Below are 12,259 nucleotides of genomic sequence, written 5' to 3'. Positions count from 1 at the left end.
GTGAGGCATCATCGATAAGATCTTGCACCGTATCATCGTCTATCTCTAATTGCAAACATAACTCTGCCCCAACTCGTTCTGGAAGATTGTCTTCATCCATTGCAAAGTTCATCTACAAGTGTCAATTTTGCCTCGTCTGCATCATCCCTCGTATATCTGTCAGCTTCCTCTGCCATACCTTCGTCCATCTCATCTAATGTCACAGTAGTATGGACGTCGTCTGACTGACTTTCCTCCAGGAGATCTTGCCCTTCAAATACTTGTTTATTTCTTGGAGCAACCTGAACCACAAACCACCACTATCGCTCTCGAGGGTCCGATACAAAGACCACTTGCTCGCAATGTTCGGGGAGAGCAAATGTGTTGCTCACATCTGTCCAAACCTTTGTAGAATCTATTTGCACAAGTTTGTTTCCATCTCTGCGTACCGTTGCATTGCGACCAGAAGTAATCACCTTGAACCACTTCACATCCAACAAAAACATCTCAAACCGCCTGAAGCTTACTTTCAGGATATCTGACACCAGACCACAGTAATCTAGGTTGCTAGTGCTCTCATTCGTGTCTCTGGCACTAGCCCTGCTCTTTTGCATGAAACTAACCATTACCCCACTGTCAAACGTGTTTCTTCTGCTGTCAATTTGTTGTGTTCTGAAATGCTTTCCATGCGACCACAGTGCCATGTATGTATGATACTTCCAGTCACATCCAATAGCCAGCTCTTCCTCTCCTAGAGATATGGGTTCTCTAATCTGTCGAGCTGCTCTCACTGTCTTGTCCAACCATGCCATTGTAGGGAATTCAGGTAGAGGAGCGAGATAGTCTGGCAAGGGTAAACCTCTAGTCGTTTGGCTTCGCCTGAAATCCTATCACTCCCTATTGTGTCTCTCTTTCTCTTCTTCGTACCTTTCAAGCCATTTTTGCATCGGTGCTGAATTTAGTATACAGAACTTTATGATCTTTTCTCGCATGGTGTCGTTCATTTTCTTCGGCACCCCTTGCCCTTGCGGCTCCTCTCCCACCAGTCTTGCATCCTCCTCATCGCTCCATAGTCGAGGCATTTCTGGGTCAAAAACGGATAGAAATTCGGTCGTCAATACAAGAGACTCTTGCACCAGCAATCCTTCTGCCATGCTCCCCTCTGAACGTGCTTTTTGGCGAACAAAACCCTTAAGTGTTTTCATGAACTGCTCTAGAAAGAACATCCAACGGCTGTGGGCTGTACCTGCCACTGCAACCTCATCTACTACATGGACGAGCAAGTGCATTTGGATAGTTAGGCAGTTCGTGGGTAGATACTTCTCAATCATGCAAACTGCCTCAATAGAGTTAGCCCTTGCGACTGCAATAGATTCCTCCCATATCTCCTTGGAAGAGATCCACCGCACTAGCTCTGAAATCTTGTATATGCAGGTCCGCACTTCCTCCGTTAAACACCCCTTGATCGCAATTGGAAGAATGAATTGCAAGAACTTATGCCAGTCGTGCGATTTCAGTCCTGACAGTTGATCGTCACTGGTGAATGCTGTCTTGAGACATCGCATATATCACGGGTCTAGAGGTGTACGGAGATCAGGACCACTGGGTCAAAATCTCGTCTTTATTGCACTACAAGAGGCTATTCATATTAGCGACGCTCACACAGCGACGCTCAAAAAAAAAATTCCCGGCGTCGCTATGAGCGTCGCAAATTTACAAGTAAATTTGCGACGCTCATAGCGACGCCGACTGGGCTAAAAAAATAACAGAGAGCGCCCAAAAACTCAGATCTCAGATCTAAGTTTTTCGGCCCCCTCAAGCAAGGAGCAGGTAACGCTCTCCCTCTCGCTCTCTCTCTCTCTCTCTTTTTCTTCTCCACACACACACACACACACGAGGAGAGGAAGGAGAGCCAGGTATGCTTCTTCCCTCTCCTCACTCTCATGTTCCCTTCCCCTCTTTCTTTGTCCCTCTCTCTCTCTCTCACACACACATAGTGTTTTTGAGAGAGAGAGAGAGAGAGAGAGAGAGAGAGAGAGAGAGAGAGAGAGAGTACAAACATAAACAAAAACGCACACACACATACATAAACAAAGAATGCACACACACATTGAGAGAGGAAAAGAGAGAGAGAGAGCATGCATAAACAAAAAACGCACACATTGAGAGAGGAAAAGAGAGAGAGAACATGCATAAACAAAAAACACACACATTGAGAGAGGAAAAGAGAGAGAAAACATGCATAAACAAAAAAACGCACACACATTGAGAGAGAAAGAGAGAGAAACTAATTTAACATCGTAGGAAACTAATTAAAATTAAAAGACCTAAAGATCGAGCCGACGAGGAGTTGAACTCAAGACCTATTATTCAAGAGGGAAATGGCATAACCAATCTATCATACTTGGCATGGGTGATAGAAAGATTATACCATTTATCTGTTTTTATTGGCACACACATCCACACACGCGCACACACACAAGAAGAAGAGAGTTATAACGTCGTAGGAAACTATCCTAAAAGACGTTAAAGATTAGGTTAGATGTAGACTTACGTTAAATTAGATTTAGGTTTATTTAAGTTAAATTAGATTATATTTAGGTTTATTTTTAAATAGATTTACGTTTATTTACGCTAGATTTAGATTTACGTTATATTAGATTAGATTTAGGTCTCCATAGACTGCGATGCCTGCATGAAGCGGGTGAAGAAAGCCCTCAATGGAATATAGGGTATTGCTACCTTCACTCATGGTGGGCTCCGTCGATCCAAAAGTACTAGTGAAATGTCTTCAGAAGATAGGGAAGAAGGTGGATCTTCAGGGCGGCAAGAGTCACTACATCCCCGACACAATGACCATCTAGACAACCTCTAGTCATTCAACAGCAACTTCAAAGTTAGTAACAAGAGCAAGAACGGTCTAAAGGGCCAATTGCTATCGTCAGATGTGGATGGAGATGAGGCAGCGTCACCGCCGGAAGTTAACTCTCACATCTTTAGTGATGAGAATGCCAACTCTTGCCGAGTTATGTGAAAAATTATGTGTTAAATTAGTTTTAAGGTTCTTATAATCCCTGTTAGTTTAGTTCTTTGTTTTTAATATAACATAATTTACGTTAGATTTAGATTTATGTTATATTAGATTAGACTTAGGTTTATTTAGGTTTACCCACACACACACACACACACACACACACACACACACACACACACACACACACACAAGAAGAAGAGAGTTTTAACGTCGTAGGAAACTATCCCAAAAGACGTTAAAGATTAGGTTAGATGTAGACTTACGTTAAATTAGATTTAGGTTTATTTTTAGTTAGATTTACGTTTATTTAGATTTACGCTTATTTACGTTAGATCGAGTCCACGCAAGAATTACTTACGGTTTAGGGTTTAGAGTCAGACGAGCAGTATCATGTAGACGTGGGTCTGTAGATTTCTTGTACCCACAAATATAGGTATTGACCAATAAAGACGAGATTATAACCCGGTGGTTCTGATCTCCGTGCACCTCTAGACCGAGGTGTGCAAGGATTGGACATGACTAGAGAATGTGAGGTAAAGAGAGAGAGAGAGAGAGAGAGAGAGAGAGAGAGAGAGAGAGAGAGAGAGAGAGAGAGAGAGAGACGAAGAATGCCAATAGAATATTAAATTTGTTGTCCAGGTTATAAGATTTTTATCCTCATTATGAGTAGTGACGAGGATGTGGGACCGTCCAACCGAAACACCTATCTCTCAACGAGGGTCTTATGTCCTTGTAATCAATGCAAGCATGCTGTGCGACAGACAAGACGTGTTTCTTTGCAGCACGTTCGGGAATTTGGAGAGTTCGATGCATCTATTATAGATCGAGTTGTTGCCAATTATAACTCGTCGGACTCTGACGCTGGCCAACAAGCAGCAATCTTGCAACCCAATAGACGTGTTCGCAGGTGCTTTGGTCAAGCAGCATATGTGAGGCCACAAGATGTAGCGTCTGACAGCTCGGGGGATGATCATGCAGAGCACATTCCCAACGAGGCAATGTTTGAGCCCGAGATTGATGAAATGATCGAGACGATCATGGATTCAGAAAGGCTTATCTATGATGATATGAAAAGTGAAGCCGATACGCCATTGTATAATGGAGCACGTATGTCTAGATTGAAAGCACTCCTGGTTCTTCTCAACATGCAGGCAAAGTTTGGATGGAGTGACACTAGCGTCACAACGCTTTTCAGGTGATCTATTACAATTAGTTTACTTTAATAAAACTCTAAATGTATAATGATCTGATAGATTTTTAAACGACTGTATCGTATTTTTATGTTGTGTAGATTGCTTAAAGAGCACATACTACCAGCTGACAATGTGATGCCAGATTCTCGAGATGAAGCAAGAAAGATTTTGCGAAACTTGGGGATGGATTACAATTCTATCCACGCTTGTCCTGATGACTGCATTCTTTTCAGAGGGGAATACATAGACATGGAGAAGTGTCCGAAATGTGATTCCGAAAGATCTCGAGGAGATCTCCACAGGACAAAAATTCCACAAAAGGTTTTGCGACATTTTCCTCTGCTTCCTCGCATCAAGCATTTCTTCGAATGTAAGTCCATGGCCTTCAAACAAGCGGATACAGAGCATGTGTCACATGTGGACCTAGACTGAATGCACGTAGGGCGCCCTCGCTGAAGAAGCAAATCTACGAAGGTCATCAAGCGTATCTTTCAGAGAATCATGTGTTACGCGACGGCTTTTTGGGAAGAGAGCCACCAAGGATGTTTGCACAAGCATGGTTAGAGCAGAAGGAGATGTGCGATGACGGATTGCCTCCAGGGATGAAGAGACTATCTCTATGCTACGAGTTACCATACTGGCCCCAACTCATGATCAATCACTTGCTCGATCCAATGCACATATTCAAGAATGTGGGTAATCTACTATGGGACCATCTGACCGGCAAGAAAGATACTTTGGGAGCCAGAGTTGACCTTGGAAATGTGGATCGTATGGAGCAATATTGGCCGCAAAGAGCGTCTGATGGATTGATAAAACTCCCTAAAGCACCATGGATTTTCATAGGAGCCCAAGAACGCAGAGTAAAAGAGACCATTCGATCTTTGCGGACCCCCACTGACGTAATGCAGTCGCTCCGAACGTGTTTTACTAAAGAAGGAAAGCTTACCGGTTTGAAGTCACACGATTGGCATAAAATGTGTCAGGTACGTTCATAGTGGACTTTAATATCATTGCATAAAATGTGGACTTTAATATCATTGCTGCACATACTTTACAATTTATTTTACCGGTTCGCCAAACTAAATGTTGCGGAGCTTCTGTGCATGTTTGAGAAACATTTTCCTACTACCATGCTAACCATTCAGGTGCATCTTCTTGTTCACATAGTTGATGAGGTGGAAATAGCTGGCACAGTTCATTCTAGATGGATGTTCTTCTTAGAACGTTTCATGAAAACGCTTAAGGGATATGTGCGTCAAAAGGCACGTCCGGAGGGTAGCATGGCAGAAGGTTGGTTGGTATCAGAGTCCCTAGTGTACATTGGAGAGTGGCTAGATGGATTTGAAGGTCGACATTTTAGGGTGGAACGGATCGACAAAAAGTGTTTTACTCAAGATTGTGGAATCACTGCAAAATTTGAACAGTCTAGTCGACGACGTTCCTCTGATGCAGATCCTGTGGTGGCGGAACTCACTTACTTCGGCACGCTACAAGAGATTTTGAGGATCTATTACAGAGGATTTTTTGTCGACTTGTTCGACGTGCAATGGATCAAGATAATCATGGAGGGTCGCAACGCTACTGTGCGTAGAGGAGAGTCTGGTTTTCTTGAGGTGGATTCTACTAAGAAATGGACTGACCTAAGAGACACTTTCGTACTACCCGAGCATTGTGAACAAGTAAGTATGTAAATAGTTAACATCCCCCTTTTACAAGTTATGTGCTTGAAAGCTCTCATGTAAGTTATGTGGCTCTGGCAGGTAATATTTCATCCTACAAAGTCTACATCAAACTGGTGGTACGTCATAGAGGTAGCCCCTCATAGTGCAAGGACGTATGAAGGCTACCATGTGCCAATCACAACGGCATCAATGGAGGAGATCAGAGAAGATGCTCAATCAGAAGCCGCTACGGTGGTGCCAGACGAGCATCAAGATGCTACTACTCTATATGGGGTGCATGCAGAGGAGCTACAAAATGAAACAGAGGATATGTGTTTAAACGGAGAGCTCTATATAGATATAGGAAGTTATGCTGAGTTATGCGAGGATGAGAGAGAGATCTCTTAAAGCCACAAATATTGTATTTGAACAATTTTGCTCCGTGTTGTAAAAGCTCTGGCTCTCTAAGTACCTTCCATGGTGTATAACGCTCTTTTCTACTCGCGCTCACATCTTTTGATTGAAAATTCTGAGTTTTCGACTTGCCTCTTCTATCACTCAATTCATTGCGTCATTGTATTTATATGCGTCATTACGTCATTGTATTTAATGGTCTTTGCGTCATTGTCTACTCTATTCATTCAATATTAAGTTTAAATATGCGTGTGTTTAATGCAGGTATGGATGATGAGGTGTTTCTTTCTTCTTTGTCACCGCAGCAGAGACAGTGGTACATGGAGCGTCATCGCTCTGGCGCATCATCGCGCGTTCCTACTCCATCCGCATCTCCCTCTCTTTCGGAGCATTCGGCGCGCTCCGAAGCTTCGGCGTTGACGAGACGAGCTTCACACTCGTCTAGACACCGGCCCTCTAGTGGTGGCGGTGGCGGTTGTTGTGGGGATTCCGCCACCGATGCCTCCACACCGCCTCATGTTCGACGAGGCTCTTTACCCTCCCCTTCTTTGCCCGCCCCCACACCAACCACAACATCGCCATCTACGCCAGGTTTTGCACGGCTGACTGTTCCTAGCAGCTACACACCTCTACCTACTCCGCCAGGAGCCACCCCGCTCGACACTCCTCGCTTCGGGGCCGAGACGCCGGTGGAGACACCTGACGTTCGTACCCCCATCGACCACTTGGGGAGCGGTGGATGGGCATCATTTGAGGCCGATTTTGTAAGTGTTTTCGCATTGCTCTTCATGTTCGATAGTTTAGGGTTTATGAGTTTTTTAATTCTAACATAATGAAATCTTTGTATGTTTTGACAGTGGTCGATGACAGGACGTGATCCCACTCTGTACGAGCGCGAGTACGCAGGCAGGAAGGGCTTAAACGCCCTGATGGACATTCTCAGTTCTCGCGGCGGCATGGTTAGTATTAGGGTTTACTCTTTTCTATTTTTTGTATTGTTTTATAAATGTCGTTATATGTTTATACTTACTGAAAGCTATCTTATTGTCTTTTTTTGCAGAATCCGACAGATACGCCGCTGGGACGCGATCATAGTCTGACTAGACGACGTCAGTTTAGCCGTAGCTAGATAGCATTAGTTTAGGGTTTCTCATAGCTTATGTATCATGAAACGGATTTTATACGTCTTTTTGAACCATGTATATTATTACATTTGTCACCGCAGTTCATTTTGCCAATCAATTCTTTATGCCTATGATGTTGTACAATTGTCATTATTACATTTGCCAATCAATTCATTTTGCCTATGATGTGTACAATTGTCAATTTTACGCTTGTCAATTTTGCAAACAATGCGTCTTGTGGGTGACTATTTTGGGTCTATTATCTACCCTTGCACTTTTTTTAAAAAGTGAATCAAGTACAATATGGTTGATGGGTGGCAGGGCATTCAATGCCCTGTCACCAAAAAAAAATTCTCTCGGGCGTCGCTATAACCGTCGCTATTTATGGCTCTGTAGCGTCGCTATGAGCGTCGCTATAGACTTCTGTTTAAACGTCGCTATATGCGTCGCTATATAGCGACGCATATAGCGACGGTTATAGCGACGTTCTCGTAGCGACGCTATTAGCGACGGTTTTAGCGACGCCGGGGGTTATAAAAACCCAGTGTATTTCCGTCGCTAACAGCGTCACAAGAGCACACAACCTCTTGTAGTGTTGGTCAAATCCTATATGGGTAGACACATACGTGCACTCCCAGGTGTACATGGCAATGCATGTAGCGGGCAAAACCCCTTTGCCTCTTTTAGTTCCATAGTTTCTTCTAGAGGGAGAGAGAGAGAGATAGAGAGAGTTTCTGTCCTTTTCACACATGCAATTGGTCAGCCAACCTAACTCTTTCTCTCTCTCTTTCTCTATCTACTATCTATCTATCTCTCTCTATCTTTGTATCTATCTCTAGTTAATTCTCTCTCTCTATCTCTCTCTCCCTCTCTCTCTCTCTCTCTCTCTCTCTCTCTCTCTCTCCCTCTCTCTCTCCCTCTCTCTCTCTCTCTCTCTCTCTCTGTGTGTGTGTGTGTGTCTATCTCTGTGTCTACGTACCCTATCTCTCATTCTTTCTCTCTCGATATCGCTCTCGCTATCTCCCTTTCTCTCTCTCTGGATCTCGCTCTCGCTATCTCTCTTTCTCTCTCTATTTTCCTATTTCCCTATCTCTCTCTCTGTCTCGCTCTCCACTTCTCTCTCTCTCTCTCTCTCTCTCTCTCTCTCTATATATATATATATATATATATATATCACTCTATTTCTCTCTCTCTCTCTCTCTCTCTCTCTCTATATATATATATATATATATATATATATATATATATATATATATATATATATATATATATATATATATATATATATATATATATCACTCTCTTGCTCTCTCTCTCTCGCTCGCTCTCTACTTCCCTATCTCTCTACGTACTGATCGAACGAGCGACTGAGCTAGGGAGATCCAGACGCCCACAACTGCGGAGGCCAGACTACACAACATCGACAGAGGCTGCATTAGACGATCCAGGTCACTTTGGCTCGACATGCACAATGCCCAGTCAGACTACTGACCATGGAGGAGATTGATGAGGTCCGCTAGCGGCAGATGCTAGATCTCCTATGATCTACCTATCCCACTTAGCTATTTTAGCTGCTTAGTCTACGCCCAACAGTTTAGGATTCCATAATATTTTATTTTGTCATTTTGTCATCTTGTTATTCTGACTGTGTATCAGATCCACCACATTGTAACTTTCTTGTCTCATAGGTCACTTTGGCCTTTTGAAGACGTTAATATAACATTTCATTTCATTTATTTCTTTAATTTTAATTTTTTACGCATACATTAATTCTCTCTCTCTCTCTCTCTCTCTCTCTCTCTCTCTCTCTCTCTCTCTCTCTCTTTAGTTTTAATTTCCTACGCATACATTTTTCTATCTCTTTAATTTCCTACGCGCACACACACTTCTCTCTCTCTCTCTCTCTCTCTCTCTCTCTCTCTCTCTCTCTCTCTACACACACTTAGTAGCATGCTTAAACAAGAGGGAAATATGAAAAAAAGAGAGAGATTAATCAACAAATCAACCACTAATCTTTGATTAATCAAGCATTGATTACACCATGAACAAATGAGAGAGAAGAGGTTAGAGTTTAGCTATTGGCATGAGGCTGAATCGCCCATGTACGTGCGTAGAAAGCTCAAGAACTCCATAGCTATCTCCTTCTTCACAAAGATTATCTCAAGTGAATAAGAATCCCCTTTCACATTGTGTGTTTTGAGTTATATACTCACTAGGCTTTTTAGAAGTGGCCGGGCACCCAAATGGCCAAACTCACTTAATCTGCTATCTGCACTGCCTAGGATCTAAATATAGCTCAATGTTTACAACTTGGAACTCATGATGAGTCCAAAACATAATTACAACCCGCATTTGCGGTCATTTGACGAAAAATCCTAAAACTTAAGTGACCGTCAATTGCGACCGTAACTCCATAGATAGTCATCAATTCGAGCTCTTCTCTGCATCTGTTGCTTGTATTTTCTTCATCTTCATCTTTACTTTGCATCCGCATCATCTGGCCTCGTTAGCATTTACTAAAAATAGTAAATAGCATCTTTGACTGGTCTGTTTGGCCATTGTTGACTTAGCCGCCAAACAACAAAACACACACACACACACACACACAAGCATACACACACAGGTACACGTAGACATGCCCATGTTTTCTGTGTAGCTTGTTCATGGTCGGCGGGCCTTCAATGTCATTACTGTAGCTGGCCTATCTACATGTATCACAGGAAACTTTATCCAACACATACATGGAGTATGCAAGATGATTCCGTTCCAACATTGGCAAAATTGTCACACACAGGGAGTAGCTTTGGGACAAAAGCTATAGCAACCTATTCGTCCAGAATGGGCTCGCTACCAGACATACACAGATAGACGCTCATGCACCTACTTAGAAGATAATTGTGACATGCTTATTTGTTGATAAGTTTGCGGTGTAACTTGATGGATTTGGGTGTTTTGCAAAAATAAGATACCACTCATAATGATGAAATGGTTTGTGCCATGGGTATTCACAAAAGACGAGATTGTTGATTGGTTTTTTATTAAAAGGTTATACTCTATGAACCATAATTTCAAGTCACAAGTTTTTCCTAAAATGAAAGCAACTAATATTCCTAAAAAAATACGAACGTAGAACTTGGATTTGCAATACCAAGACCTAGCAGGTGCTTGTATTGTATGTAGGAACCTTAAAGGGTCTTGTGAGGCTATGCCATACTCGTTTGATACTATTGCAAAGTAACTTTTTATGTGGCTGGTTGTGGTTGACACTTACTGTGAAATTTGGTTTTAATCACATTTGATACCTATTACATTTTACAAACCCTAAACCTCCCGTGGAGGATCTCAATTGGCATAAACAAATGGTTTGTAGAATTGTTCTGTTTAGAAGCAAGATTTGTTTAAATCTGGTTAGTCAGGTGGTTTTTTTTTTTTTTTTACATATTGAGATTTTCATTACTTTGATTCAAGCAAGAAATGAGAAAGCGGTATCGATGATTACATAATTATTTAAAAGTTTTTAATATGCTTAAAAGCCTTAATCCTCCTGTGAGGGTCTCCAAAGAGAGGGCAAGTACTGTAGCTTTTTGACAAATTCTCCTAAATACAAACAAGATCATGAAACCTATTATTTTTGGCTTTGATGATACAATTGACATATGAGATTCTGTAGGTAAGCTGTAAACTAATTCTGCAGGTGTGACATGGATAACAAAACTGGACCCAGTGTTGACACCTGTAATACACACAAGCATAGCCAGTTCTAATTGAATACTTTTGTATGGATGTAGATAACACCTCGATGCTTCGCCAGATAGATGTAGTGGAAGCTCATCTCGGGTGGACACACAAGGATACAACATTAAGATATCAATGATCAAAGATCAAAATTTTTGATCTAAATGACTGTATTATCCATTAGATGCAGGATATTGTATTGGTGTATATGAAATGTTAATTGAGTTTTATGACATTTGGTTTTAAAATATTGTTATGTAATATATTATTGTATACAATTGTCTAAGTATGGTTCAATTATGAAGGGATTTTCATACTTAAACACACACTCCTTTTCCCTACTAGTCTTTGGTCAGGACTAGTGCCATACTTAACAATTGGAATTAGATAATATATTAAATAATCAGGTAGCTACTCCAATTTATCCTGACTTCAACCAAACGGTTTTTGTCAGGATATGGGTATTCATACCCTAAGAATTGGATTGCCTACTCACTACTACAAGTTACATTATTGATAGCTTGATCCACCGAATGCAAAGGGTTGGGTTGGGGCTCTCAACTCCTAAATTGATCAAGCACCTACATGTTTACATATAATCCATATACTGTAATCAATGTCCACCCTCTAGCAAGTGTGGAATTTCAAGTGGTCTTTATCTGGCAGGATCGGAGTATTGTATAGCAACCACCATGATGACATAGCTCACAAATTTTGGGTGACACATCAACCTAAATCATGAGATGTCAGGTATGCAGTTTTCAAATATCTTACTCTCCTCCCGGGAGGACCCTTTTTACATACAACAATTGGGTATTTTTACATCTAAACCCTATTGAACACATTACACATGGGTATTCTCGCATCTAAACCCTTTTCAACACCGTACATGTGATTGAGCTATAAACATGGAAATTTTTAGGAAGCATTTACTACAATTGGTGGGGGATTTGTCACACACACACACACACACACACACACACATATATGTGTGTGTGTATATTATATATATATATATATATATCCGTCAATGGCACCAAATGTGTATGGGTTTTCTTACCTCACTCTTATCTTGCAGACATAGCGAGAACCACAAACATAATTGTAAATTCATGA

The sequence above is a fragment of the Adiantum capillus-veneris genome, chromosome 4, assembly GCF_014529385.1.
Source record: "Adiantum capillus-veneris isolate H3 chromosome 4, ASM1452938v2, whole genome shotgun sequence".
Classification (NCBI taxonomy): domain Eukaryota; kingdom Viridiplantae; phylum Streptophyta; class Polypodiopsida; order Polypodiales; family Pteridaceae; genus Adiantum; species Adiantum capillus-veneris.
The sequence above is the reverse complement of the archived record's forward strand: the minus strand, read 5'-3'. Positions refer to the sequence as shown.